This window comes from Podarcis muralis, chromosome 17 (genome assembly GCF_964188315.1).
Source record: "Podarcis muralis chromosome 17, rPodMur119.hap1.1, whole genome shotgun sequence".
Classification (NCBI taxonomy): Eukaryota; Metazoa; Chordata; class Lepidosauria; order Squamata; family Lacertidae; genus Podarcis; species Podarcis muralis.
This window is the reverse complement of record NC_135671.1, coordinates 39,991,761-40,012,054: the sequence shown is the minus strand read 5'-3', so window position 1 is coordinate 40,012,054 and position 20,294 is coordinate 39,991,761. Positions and strand designations below refer to the sequence as shown.

General features: G+C 45.3%; 1 pseudogene across 1 annotated transcript in view; it reads right to left on the bottom strand.

Annotated features, from left to right (window-relative positions):
- LOC114587308 (ceramide kinase-like) overlaps positions 1-20,294 on the bottom strand; it is a 34,997-nt pseudogene that overhangs the window by 8,147 nt on the left and 6,556 nt on the right. The window contains exons 2-10 of the transcript XR_013391145.1: positions 17,383-17,484; positions 16,398-16,523; positions 15,746-15,874; positions 15,577-15,640; positions 2,879-3,024; positions 2,429-2,503; positions 1,855-2,007; positions 841-946; positions 680-762 (exon numbers count right to left, since the gene is read on the bottom strand). The product of XR_013391145.1 is annotated as a ceramide kinase-like (transcript). The remainder of the gene's footprint in view (positions 1-679; positions 763-840; positions 947-1,854; positions 2,008-2,428; positions 2,504-2,878; positions 3,025-15,576; positions 15,641-15,745; positions 15,875-16,397; positions 16,524-17,382; positions 17,485-20,294) is intronic.

Genomic DNA, 20,294 nt, shown 5'->3' with positions numbered 1-20,294 from the left:
CAAATGTGCCCACAAGCTCAAAAAGGCTGGCAACACCTGAGTAAGTGAAGTGCCTTGAATATTTAAAAGCACTATGTAAATTATTTTATATACTTTGCAGTTATAAGGAGAAGAAACCTGTTTTTAAAAAATATTTTTAAAAGGTAAGTGGATATTCTCAGGAAAATTCCAAAGCCAGCTCTAGTTGCATACAACTAGCGGCAGCCATGGATGTGTCTCGAGATGCACAGAGCCTGTTCCAATAGGGGCAACATACACATTCACACATGATACGTGCCCACTCATGGAAGCGTGCTGGATCAGGGCAAATGTCTCTCTTGTTTCTGAGGCCTCTGTAGATACTGTTCATACATTTAAAATGGGGGGGACTGGACAAAGAAGGACTGAATTCTGCTTAAAAACATGTGACAGTCAAGTTAGAATTTCTAATCTGTTCAATCCTATGGAATTCATGCATATAATCAGATCATTGTCTCACATTTGCATGTCACACTCATATATGGTTCTGGTACAAGAGGGTGCAGCTGAATTTTAAAAATAAAGTAGAATCCAGGGCACATGGCTTCTATGCCCAGACCCTAGAGCAGCTTCAGCTTACAGGAAAGCATATGAAGGAACTGAGCCAGATCGAGCCCCAGCCAGTCGGCTGTGTATCAGTCTCAATATCTAGTTCTCTCACCTTTGTGCTGCTCCGGTTCTGAAAGGTTTTCTTCCTCTGTCCCAGCCGGTAACTGTTTGCTAGACTCTGAACAGACCACACACCTGAAAGAGAGGGGTGGTGTCACTTCCGACCCCAGCCTTTGTCTTTATTGTAAAGCCAACTGTCAAACTTCCACCTACCCAGAGCGGCAGCGTGTTTGGTCCCTTGGGTTTGCCTCCTCCGTTCTGGCCACTTGGAATTCCACGGTGCCTTCATAGCTGCAGTTCCTCAGCAGTGCCTTGGCTCCTGGAGAGAACAGGGAGAGAGTTGCTTTCAACTGGCTGGCAGCCCTTCAGAGCAGATTCTAATAACTGATACCTAATCCTAACAATCTCAGCTTTTATTTAAATACCAAGGACTGCGCTCTGGCTTGCTTTGCTTGCCAACCCTGCCTTCCCCCAGCTCCTTGGTTGTCACCAATCCTCCCACCCTCACTCCCCCTAGACCTTGCCAAACCCCACATCCTCCTCCCCAAACGAACCTCTTACCTTCCCACCTCATGCTGCCACCACAGCCGAGTGGGAGGAAGAGTTGGTCTGGCAAGAGGAGGAGCAAAGGAAGGAGGCCGGAAGTGCTGGCTGGCCGGCCTGAGATCTTCTGGTGCTGCCACCACTGCCTTATCTGGACCAGGGGCAGATTACCAGGTTAGCTGGCTGCCACTTCCGGCCGCCTTCCTCCTTCCCATGCTGCTCCTCTGGCTAGGCCAATTCTTCACTGTAAATTATGAGGCTGCCGCTTCTGGGTAGCTTCCTTGTCTCGGCCATGGTTCTCCTGCCACTCTTCATGCCAACGGGAGGCTGTGCAAACTACTATGGGAAAACCAATAAGTACAACTATCAAGAGAAAATGTACCTCAAAAAAGGGGCCAAATTTACATCATGCAAATTATCCATCAAGTTTACAGTTAACACTATTTCATAAACGGAGAAACTCACTCGTAATTGAAAGGTACCACATTCCCTGGTTATAAGGCAATAAGGTTCATCTTACTGCTGGCCAGGCCTATCCTTGTCCCCTGCCCCAAGCCAGAGAGCCCTGTCAAGCCTAGGAAAGAGGATTTTAGTGGGCTGGTCCAGATATTCAGTGTACATGCTCCCTCTGTCAGCTGGGCATCATTGTTCAGCTTATCACAGTGGATTCCTTCCCCTGCATACCGGCATAGGTGTAGCGCATCGGGCCCATCCAGCGGTACTTCTCACTGGTGCTCACTACATCACCATAGAAGCCATAGCCAACCAGTGAGACTGAATAACGTAGAAGCTTTCCATTGTGCCAAATGCTGCAGACATCCATAGGTTGGCTGTCCCCTAGAAAACAGGAAAAGGCCACTAAGGTTCCAGATTATATATAAGTTCCACCACCCAGTATTGTGTTCTGCTACACATTTTCCATCAGAAAAAGAAGTAGCATCTATATTCACCAAGGTACAGATCTCTGTTTGCATTCCTCAGCAATTACTGGAACACAGTAGCCGAGATCTACAGTATCATTTGCAAAGGCTAACAGCCTCCAAAAGGATGTCCTTCTGTGCCAACTCTGCTCATCTATCAGTTGGCCTCCCAACTTTTTTACTTTAGTGGGGGTGGGGGGTTCCTCAGACCAGGGAGGATTTGCTTCCCCAACCCAGCCTTGCAAAGTGCCCAGCTGAGATATGTCAATACTCCATTGTCTCAAGAGTTGAATGTCATGAGCCAAGGAATAAATGGGTAGGAAAGGGGAAATCAGTACCTATCACAATGTGCAGAGCAGAGGTGATGGGGTCGTTTGTTCCCACAGTTGCAAAACAGATGCAGTCTGTAGAACCTGAGGTAGAAATGGAGAGCAACAGATTACTACCCAGACTGGCTGGGGCAACCCAGTCAGATGGGTGGGGTACAAATAATAAATTATTATTATTTAAATAGTTATTATGACATTACCTGGCTGCAAAAAAAACCCTGGAAATGCACCTTACTTTTCCCTGCATCTTCAGATGAGCAGAGCTAAATCTCAAGAACATAAGAGGCCTGCTGGATCAGACCCAAGGCCTGTCGTATTGAAGTATCCTCTTCTCACAGTGGCCTGGCAGGCACTAAGAGGACCATCTGAAAGCACTGGGTGCCCACAGGTGCTTGCTACCTTGCAGGTCCTCAATCCCAAACACTCTTTCTCTCAAGCACCCAGGGCCCATATACTCACCTGCGGGTATGATGCCAATACGAAGCCTTGGGGACAAGAGTTCTGCATCAATGTCATTCTCTGATCCCCCGGCTTTTTGCTGTGTCCGGTCAATCAAGGCATGCATTAGCTCATTAAAGGTGCCATCGCCCCCCACACTCACCAGTCTGTGGAGAAATGAGGTAGATTACATTAGGCACTGAGAGAACCTCCCTTGTGGTTCCCAAGTGGAAAGGTCCATGATGGGATTAAATATGGGGGGAAATGTATCAAGTTACAAAAAAAATAGATTGTATTCGGGAATGGGTATCTGACTGTTTTAAATATTACCAAGTGAATGAACTACTTGTAAAGGACTTGGTGAATGGGTTTTCTTACTGTAGATCAGAGTTTGATATAAATTTGTTAGACGAATACGAGAAGTTAATTTTGAAAATGTATAGAATACTTCTGGAATGGAAAGGACAAAATGGACAAAATGGTTAAAGTACCGTATTTTTCGCTCCATAACACGTACTCCCCCCCCCCCCAAAGGGAAAGGGAAATGTGTGTGCGCGTTATGGAGCAAATGCAGGCGGGAGGAGCCGCTCTTGCTGGCTTTTCGGCGAGGCGGGAGAAGGAAAGCAACCTCCCTTCCTCCGACTGGCTGGGAAGCCGGCAAGAGCCGCTGACACTCTGCTCAGCACTCTTTCAAACAAGAGGTGCACGCAGTGTGTCTGCCTGCTCTATGGCTTTTTGGCGAGGTGGGAGAAGGGAGGCAGCCTCTCTTCCTCCGGCTGGCTGGGAAGCCGGCAAGAGCTGCGCGCAGCGTATCTGCCTGCTCTACGGCTTTTTGGCGAGGTGACTTTATAGTCTGATGGGCTGACTGTAATTCAAGGAAAGGGAGAGCCGCTTACACGCATGTAAGCGGCTCTTACTCTGCTTTCTTTACAATGAGCTGGAAGGAGGGACAAAGAGGGCATCCCCTTCCGTCCCTCCCCCAGCACCTCACTGGTAAATTCAAGCAAAGCGGCTTACAAGGCTCCTGCCCCTGCGTCTCCTCCTCTTTTTGCTCCGGTTCCAGCGAGGCAAGGCAGCTGCACAAATGTGAGCTCCCCCTCTCTCTTCCTCCTTCCCTCCCTCCCTCCTTCTTCCAACTTCAAAAAATATTGGGGGGCGGCCAGGTAAGCCCCACCTCACATACCACAATGGGGGGTGGGGGATGACTCCCTCAAATATTTAATGGGGGGTGAAGGCACCTAGGCCCATAGGAGTTGGCTGCTTTGCCTAGGACAAATGTGAGCTCTCCATCTCTCTTCCTTCCCTCCCTCCCTCTTCCAACTTCAATAAAATATTGGGGGGGGGGCAGGTACAGGTAAGCCCCATCTCACAGACTGCAGCTAAATTCTCTCTTCATTTGTTAATGACAGTGATGGTGTTTCTTAATGCCACTGCTGACTGCTGTTCACTTTACATGGTTGTAATATGATTCTGATATACTGGTTGTTTATTAAATAGTTTAGTACAACATTTGATTCAGAATATTTTTTTTCTTGTTTTCCTCCTCTAAAAACTACGTGAGTGTTATGGTCAGGTGTGTGTTATAGAGCGAAAAATACGGTAGTTATGATACAATAGGCAAGAGACCAGGGCTATAATATAGAATTTGCCACTTGGGAGAAGCTCTGGAAAGTTAAGTTAAAATTTACAGTCTATTATACATTAAAAAAGAATGATATGAAGATGGTGTATAGATGGTACTTAACACCGTATAAGATTGCAAAAATGTATAAGAGTAAATCAAGTACCTTTTGGAAGTGTAAAATGTTGGGTGGAGCTTTTTTCATATGTGGTGGACCTGCAGAAAGGCGAAAGGTTATTGGGAAATGAAGTATAATGAGTTTTGTTTTTTTTTAATGTTTAAAGTGATGATTTCCAATAAACCTGAGGCCTTTCTGTTAGGTTTAATTGGATCAGAGCTTCTGAAGGAATTGTTTAATTTGTTTATGTATGTTACGACGGCGGCAAGAATAGTCTATGAACAAAACTGGAAAGAAGAATGGCTTATGAAAATAATGGAATGTGCTGAGAGGGCTAGACTGTGAGAATTAAAGAACAGAATAGGGGGAAAAACTTGAAGAATGGAAATATTTTGTAGAATATTTGAAAAAATATCATGGTTGTGTCATGTTGTGTGCGCTGTTTGGCCTCCGCTCTTCAGCACCGCAGCAGCGACTGGGCCAGGACCTCCCCATCTGCTGTGGGGCCTCTGTTGGGGCCCAGCACAGCTACAGACACACCCCAGAAGCACAGTCACGGCCCAGTCTGACCCATCACAAGGCCTGCAAGCACTTTTCTGCAGGACTCCTGGTGTCCACTTGTAGCAGATTGCTCTGGATTCCATAGAATTTATGCCCTAGATTGCACGACAGGGGTGCCCAATTTCCCCATTGCTTTTCATATCGGTCCTGGAGGTCCTGCTGAATATGATCAGAAGGGACCGGTTGGTTAAAGGTATACAGGTCGGAGCCAAACAGTATAAATTGAGAGCATTTGCAGATGACCTAGTTTTGACGTTACAAGAGCCAGAATCTAGTACCAAAAGAGTATTAGAATTAATTCAAGAGTTTGGTCAGGTGGCAGGATTCAAATTGAACAAGTTAAAAACTAAGGTTTTGGAGAAAAAATTAACATTGACAGAAAGAGAGAAATTTCAGAATGAAACAGGTTTGACTGTGGTCAAGAAAGTGAAATATTTGGGGATTAACATGACAGCTAAAAATGGGAATTTGTTCAAAGATAACTATGAAAAATGTTGGACGGAAGTGAAAAAAGATTTAGAAATTTGGTCAAATTTGAAGCTTTCCTTGTTGGGTCGAATTGCAGTTATAAAAATGAATGTATTGCCTAGAATGTTGTTTTTGTTTCAGACATTGCAAATTGTGGACAAGGTGGATTGTTTCAAGAAGTGGCAGAAAGATATTTCTAAATTTGTCTGGCAGGGCAAGAAGCCCAGAATAAAATTCAAGATTTTAACTGACGCAAAGGAGAGGGGTGGATTTGCCCTGCCAGACTTTAAACTTTACTATGAATCAGCAGCTTTTTGCTGGTTGAAAGAATGGCTACTTCTTGAAAACACAGACATTTTGGACTTAGAAGGTTTTAACAATGTTTTTGGGTGGCATGCATATTTGTGGTACGACAAGGTTAAAGCACATAAAGCATTTAAAAACCATATTGTTAGGAAGGCATTGTTTAATGTTTGGACTAGATATAAGGATTTATTGGAAAATAAAACTCCAAGGTGGTTGTCACCAATGGAAGCAAAAGCCCAGAAAAAAACTCAATATGGAGGCCAAATGGCCGAAAGGAGACAGACTGAAATTGCAGTGTTTTGAGAAATTAAAAAACAAAGTTCAAGACTGGCTTCATTATTTTCAGATAATGGAGGCTTATAATTCGGACAAGAAAGTTGGCTTCCAGGTGGAAAAATCTAAATTGGAAACAGAACTGTTAGAACCCAAAACTAAGATTTTGTCAAAAATGTACAACTTGCTGTTGAAATGGAACACTCAGGATGAGACGGTCAAATCTGTTATGATTAAATGGGCACAAGACGTTGGACATAATATTATGTTTGCTGATTGGGAACAGTTGTGGACCACCGGGATGAAATTTACGGCATGCAATGCCTTAAGAGAAAATATTATGAAAATGATATACAGGTGGTACATGACCCCAGTCAAGCTTGCAAAAATTTATCATTTGCCCGATAACAAATGTTGGAAATGTAAAGAAAATGAAGGTACATTTTTTCACCTCTGGTGGACGTGCCCTAAGATTAAGGCTTTCTGGGAAATGATTTATAATGAATTGAAAAAGGTATTTAAATATACCTTCTTGAAGAAACCAGAGGCTTTTCTCTTGGGCATGGTTGGCCAGTTGGTGTTAAAAAAGGACAGAACTTTCTTTATGTACGCTACAACAGCAGCAAGAATACTTATTGCAAAGTATTGGAAGATGCAAGATCTACCCACTTTGTTTTTTTTTTTTTTTTTTTTTTTTTTAAAATATTTTATTAAGGATTTTCTTGTTTTACAGAAGTGTAGTGCCTCATATATATTTTTCCCCATGTAACATTTTTACAAATCCGTTTCATTTGTTGAGGCATTAGGGGGAGAAGAAAATAAAAATAAAAATAAAAAAAGGAGAGAAAAGAGAAAGGGGGTGGAGAGAGGGAAGATGGATAAGGGTGGGATTGGGTGGCGGTGTTTCTATTATGTTTAATGTATGTAGAGTTTGGTGTCAGCGTGCTTGTGTTGTTCACTTGTGTTCCTTTGGTAGTGAGAGAGGTTGGGGTTGGCCTAGGGTGTGATTGTTTGCTTGTGATTGGCTGTGGTGATCTTTGTTTTCGTGTGTGAGTGAGGTGGGTGGGTGTTTTGGATCAGGTTAGCCATATTGATTTGTATGCTGTTGGTGGATTATTGTCATTGTCCTGTTGGGCTGTGTGTGTGATAAAGGGGAGCCATACCGGGGTGAAGGCATCTTCTTCTGTTTGTCCCCGTGTCAGTTTCAGTTTATTAGTTAATTTTTCTAGTAGGGCTGTTTCCCATACTATTTGATACCATTGGTCCATGCTTACTCCTGACAGGTCTCTCCAGTGTCTGGTTATGGTGTTTCTGGCTGCTGAGAGCAGGTGGGTTATGAGTTCTTTGTGGTGTAAATGGGCATTGTTGTCTTGGAAGATGTTTAGTAGGGCCAATTCTGGGGTGGTGTCTATTACTTGCTTAGTTATTTTACAAATTTCTTGTATGGCTGTTGTCCAGAATAGTTGGATTTTGGGACACTCCCACCACATGTGGAAGTATGTGCCTGTGGAGGTGCACCCTCTCCAGCATTTTGGTGAGGTTCCTGGGTGTATTAGCGCTAGTTTCCTTGGTGTTAGGTACCACCTGTAGGTGAGTTTCAGTGTGAGTTCTTTTCTTTTCGTTGATATGGATTTAAAGGGGGGTTTAGACCACATTCTGGTCCATTGAGTGGGGTTTATCTCATAGCCTATGTCATTCTCCCATTGATTTTTGATTGCGTCTAGGGGATTTGCAAGATTTTGGAGTAGTATTTTGTATATTGCGGATACCATCCCTTTACCGTTTCCCTTTGTTGTTAGGAGGAGGTTTTCGAAGGTTGTCAGGGGCCTAGTTGCTGCTGATTTTACTGTTGGGTTGTTTAAGAGGGCATGTAGTTGGTGTTGTGTTAACCAGGGCATTTGGGTGTCTTCTAGTTTGTCTTGTATTTCTTGTGTTGACAAGGGTTTGTTATTTTTATAAAAGTCTATTAGGCGATACAAGCCTTTGGTTCGCCAGGTTTTTATCTTGAGGTTTTGTGCTGCATGGTGGAATAATGGGTGGTATGCCAGGGGGATTAGTGGGGATGGGGTTGGGGATAGTTTGCCTATTTGTGTTTTCCATGCTTTGAGCATGGTCTGTGTGTACCTGTTAAGTGTTGTGGGAATTTTCTTTAGTTTGTTTGGGAGGAGTGGGTATGTTGTGGTGCAGGTGTTTTCAATTGTGTCCCTCTCTAGGTGTACCCATTGTTTTGTCTCATCTTCTAGTATATATGGGATTATATGGCGTATTTGGTTGGCGTTGTAATATGCTTCTATGTTGGGGATTCCCCATCCTCCTTCTGAGGTGGGGAGGTGCAGGTATTTGGGGCTTATTCTTGGTTTTTTATGTGAGAAGATGAAAGAGTGTAGTTTTCTCTGCCAACTGTGAAGTTGGGTTGAGGGGATCCAGATTGGGAGGGTTTGGAATAGGTAGGTTAGTTTTGGGAGTGTGATCATTTTGATCATGGCTATTTTGTCTGAGAGAGTGAAATTCATGTTATTCCATCTCTTTAGGTCTTTGTTAATTTGTCGCCACAGGGGCTTGTAGTTGTGGAGGTATAATTTATTGAGGTTTCTGGTTATTTGTACCCCTAGGTATCTGAACTTGGTGTGGCAAAGTTTTATTTTGGTGACCTTCGTGAGTTCTTTTTGGGTGTGAGGAGGGGTGTTGAAGCACATAGCTTCTGACTTTGTGAAATTTACCTGTAGGCCCGACACCATTGCAAATGCGTTGAGTTCTCTGATTAGGGAGGTTGCTGTGCTTATGGGGTCTGGTGTTGTGACCATTAGGTCATCTGCAAAGAGCCCTAATTTATAGGTCCTGCCTTTTATTTCCACTCCCTTGATGTCTGCGGCTGCTCGGATGCGGATTGCTAGGGGTTCCAGAGCCAGGATAAATAAGAAGGGAGACAGTGGGCATCCTTGTTTCGTGCCTCTTTGGATAGCTATAGTGTTAGAATCCATATTGTTAGTTCTGCATTTTGCTGAGGCTTGGGAGTATATTTGTTTGAGGATTTGTAGGAAGTTGGGGCCAAATTTCATGTTAGTTAGTACTGCTAATATGTATTTCCACTCCAAGCAATCAAAGGCTTTGAGTATGTCTAGGGACATAATTGTCAATGGGAGTTTGGTTGCCTTGCTGTGTTCGATCAGGTTCAGTAGTTTCCTGATGGGGTCTGTTATATTGCGGCCAGGGACAAAGCCAGTCTGGTCTGGGGCTATTAACTTGTGTAGGAAGATTTTTAGGCGGTTGGCCAAGATTGATGTGAATATCTTGTAGTCTTGGTTTATTAATGAGATTGGGCGGTATGATTCTACTTTGAGGCTGTCTTTTAGTGGTTTTGGGATGGAGACTATTTTGGAGTGGGTCCAGGTTTTGGGGATGGGGCCTCCTTTTATGATGTCGTTGAATAGGCGGGTCATGTAGGGCATCAAGGGTTCTTTGAATTTCTTATAGAATTCTGCTGTGAAGCCGTCTGGGCCTGGGGCTTTGTGTGGTTTCAAGTTTTTGAGGACCGCATCTATTTCCTCTGGGGTGATAGGGCTATCCATGAATTCCTGTTCCTCATCAGTTAGGGTAGGCATGGTCAGTCCTGCTAGAAATTTTTTGATTTCCCTCTCTGGTGGGTTATGGGAGGTGTATAGGTTGGAGTAAAATTCTGCAAATTCTGAAATTATTTCTTTGGGGGAGAATGTTATGTTGCCGTCTTTTTTGGTGATGCAGTGTATTCTTGTTTTGAGTGCTTTTTTCCTACATCTATTTGCTAGTAATCTGGAGTTTTTCCCTCCATATTCATAGAAACGTTGTTTAGAGTATAGAATGTTGATCATTGTTTTGTTGATTTCTAAGGAGTCTAGTTCTCTCCTTTTCTGTTCTATAAGTTTGAGGAGTTTTTTAGATCCTGTTTGTTTGTAGCGTGATGAGAGGGCTGTGATGTCTTGTTCTATTTTGCTAATTTTTGAGGAGGTTTGTTTTTTAAGGAATGTTTTCTCTTTTATGCAAGCTCCTCTGGTGACCGCTTTCATTGCGTCCCATAGGAGGGGGGTTGTTGTATTGTTTACATCGTTTTCTTTGAAGTAGTTTTGGAGGGTTTTTGTGAGACTCTCTCTAATTTGTTTGTTTGTAGTTAGGATGGGACTGAAGGACCAGGATGGGGTGGTTTGTGTTCCTTCTCCTATTTTAACAGTGACTTCTACTGGGGCGTGATCTGTGATTTTAATGTTACCTATGTTTGTTGATTCTACTGAGGGAATCAGACCCTGTGTGAGTAGAATGCTGTCCAGTCTGGACACTGTATCATGGCGTCCCGATTGGAATGTATGGCTGATGTCTCCCGGGTTTTGCTCACCCCAAATGTCATAGAGACCCCTGTTTTTTAGCATTTTTAGTAACTTGTAAGAGTTCCTGGTTGTTGGGGGTTTCCTTCGGAGGAAGGTTGCCCATGGGGTTGTGGGGTGGATATCTTTCAGGGATATACCTTTCATATTTAGATTGAGGTCCCCTCCTAGGATTGCTTCCCCTTCAGAGAAGGAGAGGAATTTGTTTAGTGTTTTCTGGAAGAATTCTAGTTGTTTCGTGTTTGGGGCATATATGGAGCCGATTGTCAGTTTGATTTTGCCATCTAGTGTCCCTTTAGCGAAAATGAATCTGCCTTTTTTGTCCTTGAGGACTGTTGTGGCAGTGAAGTTCAGGTCCCTACTGAGTATTATGGCTACACCACGGGCTTTCCCTGAGCCTCGTGCGACCCACTGTTGACTAAAGCGGGGGTCGCTCAGGAGTTTGCTGCCTTTGGGTGGATTGTGTATTTCTTGTAGGAAGGTGATGTGTGGTTTCATGGTGTTTATGTATGAGGTGGTGCGTTTTCTTTTGATGGGGTTTCCCAGCCCCCTCACGTTTAATGTAATTGCTTTTAGGTTAGCCATTTTGTTTATCTATTATGTGGGGCGATTCCCTGCCAACCCGTTCGGGTTGTCTTGTGTCTCTCTCTTCGTGTTGTTTAAAGAACCAGTGGGGTTGCGCTGACCTAGGGTGTGGTGGGTGGGGGGCTAGTAGGATTAGAGTGAGATTTGGGTTAAAGAGTAGGGGGTAAGTTGTAGGGAGTTTCCTATATGTAGTCATATAGGTGTTTGTTTGGGGTATTTTGGGCCATCTGGCATTTAGCCAGTTGGTCCTAGGTCTCAGCTGGTGTGGAAGGCCGTGTTCAAGGACAGGCCGTCCCCCCTGTTGTCTGCGATAGGGGGTGATCAGCGAGACAGTGTGAAGTGACTTTGTAACGTCGCTGTCAGGTATAAGGTTTGTAAGCAGTGTTGCCAGTATTATGAGCAACATTGTTGGTGTGTTGGGGTGGGGATGTGGGTGCTGGTACGCTCTGGTGCCACCATAGTGCTGGTTGGGTATCAGATTTTAGCCTGATTGTGGGTTGTGTTATTAAGGTTGGAGTTGTTTTTCCTTAGTATGGAGTATGAGGATGTTGAAGGTGTGGGTGATGGGGAATGTGGTTGAGGTCGTCTGGACTGGTGTTGGGGTGGGGATTTCTGTGGGGGTGCGGGGCTGGGGGGGGGTGTTGATGGTGTTAACTAAATCTATGTTTTGGGGGGGGAGGGGAAAAAAGGGGGGGGGGAATCACCAGTCCTTCAGTTTGTGGTTTTTTCCTGGTTGCTTCTTTCAGCCGGGGTTGTTGTTGTTGTAGGGTTGTCCATCTGCGATGAGTTGGTTTGGTTGATCTTGGTCTGGTTTCTTGTGTCGTATGGCCGGCGGGACGGTTCTGAGCATGATGCTTGCCTGTATTGGTTTGCGTTGTTGCGCCGCTTCTGTTGTATCTTTTTCTTCTGTACCATTGTCCAGTTGTTTGCTGTTGTTTCCTCGTGGTTGGGGCTGTCGCTTGGTGGGTTTGTCGGTTTCCATTCCGGCGGGAGGTCGAGTTCAAGGTTCTTTAGTAGTTGCAGGGCCTCAGGTATGTTGGTAGCCATGTGTTGTGTTGTGTTCGTTGTTACAATGAGGCGGAAGGGGAAGCCCCATCGGTATTTGATCCCTGCTTGTTGGAGACGCTGGGTGCATGGGCGCAGGCTTTTCCTCCGGTTTAGGGTATCCTGAGATAGGTCCTGTAAGGCCAGAATGGGGGTTTCTCCATATCGAAGGTTGCTTGAGTTTCTGAGTTGGTGCCATATTTCTTCCTTCTTTTTGTAGCGTGTGAAGCATACAATGATGTCTCTCGGGGGGGCGCTGGGTTTTGGCATAGGTTTTAGGGCTCTGTGAGCCCTCTCCAAGTCCTCTGCCTCAAGTTTCAGGCTTGGGATTGTGTTTTTCAGCCAGCGTATAATTAGGTCTGCTGGGCTTTTCTCCTCTGTTTTTTCAGGAAAGTTGCGGAAGCGGATGTTACAACGTCTATTGCGGTCTTCAAGGTCGGCTTGCTTAATTTTCATCTCGTTGTGTTCTGCTTCCATTTGGTTTACCAGTTCGTCCAGTTTCTTGTTCACACGTGCGTTCTCCTCCCGGTATTGTTCTATTATTCTTTCTTGCATTTGGTTCTTGTTCTCTAGAGCTTCCACTTTGGAGGTTAGGTTGTTGATTAGTACCTGCATGGGAGCCATTGTGGCCTTCAGTGCTTCTTCTAATCGTGCTTCCATTTCCCTCAGATCTCGTTTCGTTATTGGGTGGTCATCATCTTGAAGGGGAGCTACCATCTTAGCATTGTTTGCCATCTCCCTGGTTGGTGTCATCTCGGTCTCCCTGATGGTTTTGGTTTGAGGTTGGCTTGGCGTCCTCTTGGGGTTGGGCGTGTGGTGGTTAGGAGTTGTGGCAGTGGTGATTCCTGGGTATTGTTGGGTTGCTGAGCTGATCAGGCTTTGTTGGCTGGTGGCTTTTACAGAGCGTTTCGATTAGGTGGTCATTTGTGTCACTTCTAGCCTGTGTTTTAAGAACTTCTCTAGGGCTTCTGTAGATGCCTCAGCGGTGCCGCCGAGGCGGGGGGGGGCAGGTAAGTAGAGATGGGTATACTAACGGACAGACAGTTCATATAAAGGGAAGGGGGTTAGCAGGTAGAGATGCAAGAGATTAGAGGGTATATGTTTAATTTTCCTCCATTTTTAATTACTTTCCCACAAGCAAAAAATAACAACAATAACCAGGGGGAAATATTATTCTTAAGAAAAACAAATCAAACAAAACCATGCAGTTATTTTTTGTTCTCCAAATGGGTATATGGAGGAAATTTTTGTTTTAAAAGAGAGTGGTGGTCGTAGCTGGGGGCGAAAGATTCCCCCCTCAGGAGCAGGCGAACAAGAGCTTTAAAAAGAGAAAGAAAAGAAGAATAATTGTATGGCTCTGCTCTGTCTTTTAAAAAATAATAATAATATGTCCCCCCAACCACCGCCACCACTCTCCGTCTGCAGAAAAGCAACCAAAAATGTACGGGTAAAAGATAAAAATGAGAATTAAAGGTAAAAAAAAAAAGGGGGGGTGTCTTTAAATAAAGCTTTTTATTTTTATTTTTTTTTTAAATGAGTAAAGTATAGGTAAAAGAGGGTAGGTAAAAGAGAGTGGAAAGTCTGGGGCGGAGTGGCAGTCCCAGGAAATGGCCTGTGATGGTTCAGGGCTGTTTTCTGGGTACTGCCATTTTAAATCTTAAGAGGGGGGTTTGAGGTGGAAATAAAATGAGGTTTAAATTGAGGATGTGTGTGTGGAAAAGTGTGTCTTTAAATAGTGAGTAGAAAAGATAGAAATAAAAGTAAAGATTCAAATAAAGGGTGGCTGCAGCAGCAGTGGCCCCTCTTTTAAAAAGAAAAGTGGTAAAAGTGGGTATATGGGGGGGGAGGGATAAGAAAGATGTATATATATATTTTCTTTAAAGGGAGGGAGGGAGGGGGAGGAAAGGGTTAAAAAAAGGGGGTGTTAAAAAAAAAAAGGGGGGGGAGGTTGTTTTTTCTTTTCTGTGGTCTCCTTTGTTATGCAGCTTCTCTGTGTTCTCCTTGCCGCTGGAGCTCCCGGTAGGGCTCAGCCACGTGCGTTTTTGTTTTTTTTTCCCTTCCTCCCCGAAGCCTATTTTGCCTTCACCGTGCTCACCTACCTCTCCTCTGCTTTCCCGTCGGCAGAGATGGGGGCAGCAACGGTAAATTTGGGGCTCCTTTTTCTTTTTTCTTTCTTTCTTCTTCTTCCTCTCTCTCCCTTTCTTTCTCCCTCTTTGCGTTAGTTCCGCTGTCCTCCGGGTTTTGGAGCTCCTCTCGGCTGTTGGGGGGGGGGGTCGGGTGCCTTTCCGGCTCAATCAAGGTCGTGGGGGGGTGTTTTGGCTCCTTTGATAGATGCCCGGGCACCCCCAATTCCTCTCCGTTGGCAGTGCTGGCAGCAGCAGTTCTGGGGGGTCCGGGAATCGGTCACCAGAGCCTTTTACTCTGGCTGGCTTCAGGAGCTCTTTTCTTCTGCTGCTGCCGCCATGCTGCCTCGCCGGAAGTCCAGATCTACCCACTTTGGAAGAATGGCAGATGAAGTTGATTGACTGTATGGGATTGGCAGAAATGACTGGCAGAATCCGTGACCAGGGAGAAGAGTCGGCAGAAGAAGATTGGGAAAAATTTAAGGACTACTTACAGAAATATTGTAAAATTAAGGAATGTTGAAATGATGTTGGATTGAAATTAAGTGGTTTCTAGCTGTAATGGTATAAAGGAATATGATAAAATGGCTTTTTATAAGTAAAAATTTAAGGTTATAATAATCTAAGATGTTGGAGAGAAAATAAGGTGTTTTTATAAGCTGTAACTGTTTTGAGATAAGGATTTGCTGAACAAATAATTTGAACTGGGGATACAAGAAGGGGAGGTATGAGGAGGTCAGGGAAATATGTTATTGAAAAATAAGTTGTGAAATTTATGTGTTTTTAATACTTTTTATGTTTGTTTTTTTCTTTTTGTTTGTATAAAAATTGGAAACTTTAATAAATATCTTTTAAAAAAAAATAAAGCAAAAAAAGAATTTATGCCCTAGATTGATCTGAGCACACAATGTCGGTGGACTTCTAGTGGGGTCTCAAAGCAGGATGCTGAGGGGCATCAAGACAGCAGGGAACATAGATGCAGGTAAGGTGACAATATGTCCTTTTTTACAGAGGAAAGTCCTCAATTTGAAGAGCTGTCCATTCCAAGTCTGGCAATATAAAGAATGCTAATGGGGAGGGCATTTAGTATCTAGATAGCAGATTGAACAGGCAAACAGATCATCATGTCACAGTCTTCCCTTGATATTTCTATTTAAGCTGTAAGTATTTCTAAATCAATATGTATAAATTAACATATATGTTCTCCTTTGTCCTCTTTTTTGGTGATGCAAAAGTGACAATCCTAGATGCTGGCCGGTCCTTACCCATCAAAGTCACTGAGGTCTTGCTGCAGGATGTAGTCACGAGCCTCGTTGGCATGGCAGGTCTCTGGGAAGGTGCAGAGAAGGTCAGAGGTCATGTCACTGGGAATGGGGAAGAGGCCCGTGTCACAGAGAAAGCAGGAGAGTGATGGTCAAGAGAAATGGGACTTACCCAGAACTTGAACATGGATCCCGGCAAGGGTGAAGAGTGGGGCCACCTGACCCTGGTAGATTTCCACTGCTCGCCCGCGTCCCCCAACCGGGTTGATGAAGACAAGGAGGCTCTTGGGCCGTGTAACTCCTGAAGCAGAGGGAGGAAAAACATCAGGCCCATCTAGCCAAGCATCAATCAGCTTCCTCTGTGAAGCACACATTCAAGTCATGAAAAAACTGCCTTCCCCAATGTTGCCTCCCACCACCCAAAAAGTGGTATTCAGAGGTACATCACTTCTGAGCATGGGGTCCCATTTAGCTATCATTTTGCTGAGTGTCCATACATGGGAGGGGTGGAGACTTGATTTAAAGTCACTGTCAAAACTCCAAAACTTAATAATCCAAACTAGAGTCCAGCCTTGAACTAGCTGAAATAGCCATCATGAGTGCCTTCAAGCTCATGAAGAAAGCCCACCTTCCCTTGCTACTTACTTACCACAGTCCCCACCAAACACACACACACACTGGGAGGGCCTTGCTGTCTCTCTCAGGCCCTGCTCTCAGGAGCAACCTTCCTCTGTCATGGCAACCATGGCCTGTCTCTGAAGGCTTCTGTCCAAAAGGAAAGCACCATCTTTACCAGCCCTTTCCACTGCCACCTGAGAACTGACCGTGGTGATGGATCCAGCTCTGTAGGGCATTGACCCAGCGTACTGCCAGCTGAGACTTGGGAGGGGCAGTGAACTCCAGCATCCCCAGGCGCCAACACTCTTGCTTCTCCCGCTGCACAAAGAAAACTGGAAGAGGGGGAAAGAGGAAGTGAGAAAGACTGATGGACAAGAGGGCTGGTGTGGGATCCTGAGAAGCCAAGAGGGAGAGGCCTCCTGTGGCGCAACCCTTAAAAGGTGTGGCGCATACAGAAGATGGCCTGGGGCATTAATTACACATTTTTCATTGGAAATAGTATATACATTTACTTCCATATGTATACACAGTTGTATAACTCCTGCTCACAGTCTGAAGAAAGAGGGTGGCTATTGAGATTACCTCTCAATCCTCCTCCCTGACAGGACTGAGAGTCAAGGACTGGAAACAGTAGAACCAGGAAGATGCCTAGAGTAAAGAAGTTCTATTTCTATGGTTAATCAAGGCTCCACCCTCTTCTATGTGGCAGAAATATAACTTTTTCTCCCCCCCCCCCCCCTTTTCTGCCGTAAAGGCTAGAAACTTAAATTTAAATCAATGATCAGGTGGTCAGGAGTTCATAGCAGTTATAAAATTCACTGTACCATGAAACTAGGAAGAGAGCAATGGGACATCTGGGGAGGAACTAAGCACAGTGCTAAAACCCAGCGAGCCAATTTGGGGAGCACACAGGGGAGGAAAGGTGGCAAAAGGCCCATCTTAGTCCAATAGCTCTTCACCAGAAATAGCATGTCCCACATAAAGAATCCCTGACTGATGTCCATCCAACCTTATTCCGAATGCCACCAAAGGTATTGTACCCCCAGAAGTGAGCTCTACTGTTTGGACCTTCCACCCAAGATTTACAGTAACTTTCATATTTGACTTTTGAGGCTGCATGCCATGTTCTGTAGCATAAAACTGCCCATACAGGTTCCTATGAAGCTTCCTGCTTTGTTCTATCCTGCTCACCTGTGAAACAGCTTTCAGCCTCTGGAGGATCCTCCTCTCCATCCCTGGTAGCACCAAGCCTTACAGCAACCATCTCCTGGACTGGAATGCAGAATCCCTGACCTGGGGAGAGGGGAGATCCATTATTCAGAGGGCGCAGGTGCTGAGCAAGTGCTGATGGGTTAGAAACCCTTGACTCCACCTTCTCTCACTCTCTTTCAGAACCAGACGGCAAGCAAAGGGCTCTTGATTGCAGATATGCAAAATTCCTGCGCTGTATGACTCAGCTGCCCACTTACTCTCCTGGGTCTTGGCTGGCCATTGCAAAGCACTTCACAGTTGTCCTTGTTGTCCTTCTTCACACTGGGGGAGAGGAGGTTAGAACACCCTTGTCAGGAGGAATGCCAGGACTGTATACTGGCTCCTGGATGCTGGGCCCCCCTGCTCACCATCTCTGTTCATTGCCCTTTCCCTCTGAGAGTCCAATCCACAAACCATGCGGAGGGAGAGGAGGAGGATGCTCCTTCAGGCAGAAGGAGTGGCAGGACAGATGTGTGGGCCATACAGGCTGCCCTGCATCCACTAGGTGGGTGTTACTCAGTTATATTAAAGGTACAGTACTGGCACACAGTGGGGAATTAGCTCAGCATTTATTGATGGCTGACAGAAATATACTATGTTCTCTAATTCAGGCTTCCTCAACCTCGATCCTCCAGATGTTCTTGGCCTACAACTCCCATGATCCCTAGCTAGCAGGATTAGTGGTCAGGGTTGATGGGAATTGTAGTCTCAAAACATCTGGAGGGCCAAGGTTGAGGAAGCCTGTTCTAATTGGAAGAAAATGACTGAGAATGGATAATTAACAACTGGGATATTGTGTGTATGGTGAGAAGGCAGTTGGCCAGGTAACATTTTGTGTGTAAAAAATGGCGTGTGTTTATAATTTATTGGAGCAAAAACGTTCTAGATAATGTAAACCCAGTTGTGTTACTTGAAACTTTATGACTTCAATTTGTTCTGTTTGAAATATGTTCTTGTTTTTAGGCCTGGATATTTTTTTTTAATTTTTGCAGCTTTATCTATTTTGTATTCTCCCCCCTTTTTCCCCTTCTATATATGAAACTGAACATAAAATAAAACAGTAGTAGTAGTAGTAATGCCAGTCTGTTGCCCTAAAGAGGATGCTGTCCCATCACAAGCATAGGAGCCAACTGCTAGGGGCCAAGGTGAGGTCCCTCCCCCCCGCAATAAAATATCTGAAGCCCCCCCGTTGATGGGCATTGTCATTCAAATGGTGCATGTGTGCTGCGTCTTGTGGTTGATTATGCGGGACATGGCTTACCTGGCCTCCCCAATATTTTATTCAAGTTGACACCCCTGATCACAAGTTTTGAAATAACCTTGAACCCTCAATCCAATCTGCTTCTCTACTTGGAATAGTAGAGGCCATCCTGTCCTTCACCTCAGGCCAGCCTTGACACTTGAAGGCAGGTAAAAAATCAGCAACAGCAGGAGGGAGAGCTGCCAAGCCATCGGGCCACAGACACTTGTTTTTTTTCTGGCTTTTAATAGCTCCCAGTTCAGCTGGCCAGGAAATTTAAAACTCTGGTCAGGCCAGTAAAATTCTGGTCAAAGACCCATGAAGCACTGAACAAACCGGACCTTTTCAGACCCTATACAGTCCCTAGGGGGCCAACTAGAATAACCAGTTGTGGCACCGATGACGTCTTTGCTGCAGAGGAAGCTGATGTGACCGAGAAAGCCACATATATATGAATGGTCAGGGGACACATCCTCTGAGCACCAGCTCTCACCCATAATGGCAAGCATCCAAACCCAGCCCCTCAGTTTCCTACACTTCTGCACCAGGGCATCTGCACCAGCCTCAAGGGAAGGGAAGCGCATGCACAACCAACATGCTTTCAGGTCAACCCAGGTCCAGACCCAGGTCCAGGTCCACGGCAGCACTTTCCCCGTAGTAGTAGAAAGAAGGCCTGCCTCTCCCTAGCATCAGCTTAGTGCACTCCTTCTTCTTCTGATAAAAGGAACAGCAGAGAGCTGAATGCTAAGAAGAGGCCCAGGCAGCCAAAACAGCTGGCAGGCAGAAGCCCTGCAGCTAAGGCAAGGGCAGAGATGGGCAAAGAGGGGGCCACCTCTTAGGAACACCCCTGAGGCCAGGGGTACATTAGCAGACACGAGAATACAGTTGACCCAACACCTGACCCGCCTCGCCTGCTCAACTTTTAAAGGAGCAAGGCAGAGCCTGTCACTCACATGGTTCTTGTGCCAAATGAAAAGAAGATTGACTCTGCAACTTAGCACTTCTAAGGGGCTGGGGGGAGTGAAGCTGGCTATAGGACTCGCGTCCACCCCTCTGACTCCTCCTCCACCCCAGACCCAGATGGCTCTACTGATTAGCTGGCTGAGTCTCTGGAGGCGAAGGAGAGATGGGCCCAGTGGACTTCCCTCCTCTTCTGGGACATCTGGCAACTCTGGGATAGGGCCCTCATTCTGATCCCTGCCCAAGCTGTCTACAGCCACCACAACACACACCCCCCCGCTCTGAATCTTCCTCCTCTGATTCCTGCTACCCTTGCCCCATCCTGCCTGGCTCCGCAGGACTCATGGCAGGCACTCACTCAGAGAGTCATGATAGTAGTGACTACGAGCACAGGTAACTTTTAAAGAGGATTTTACAGGTTCATGGAGGATTGGCTTACTGAGGGCTGTTATTCTTGATGAATAAAAATTGATCTTTCATTTTACTGGCATGTGTCTGTATGTCAGAGACAAAAGATGAGTTACCTCCATCATGCCCTTCTTGTGAGTGAGATCCTTGCATGACTGCCTGGTGGTGCATGACTAGCTCGCTCCAGACTGAGGCAGCTGAAAGACAAAGCCCCACTCCCATGGCTGCTACACACCCAAATGGT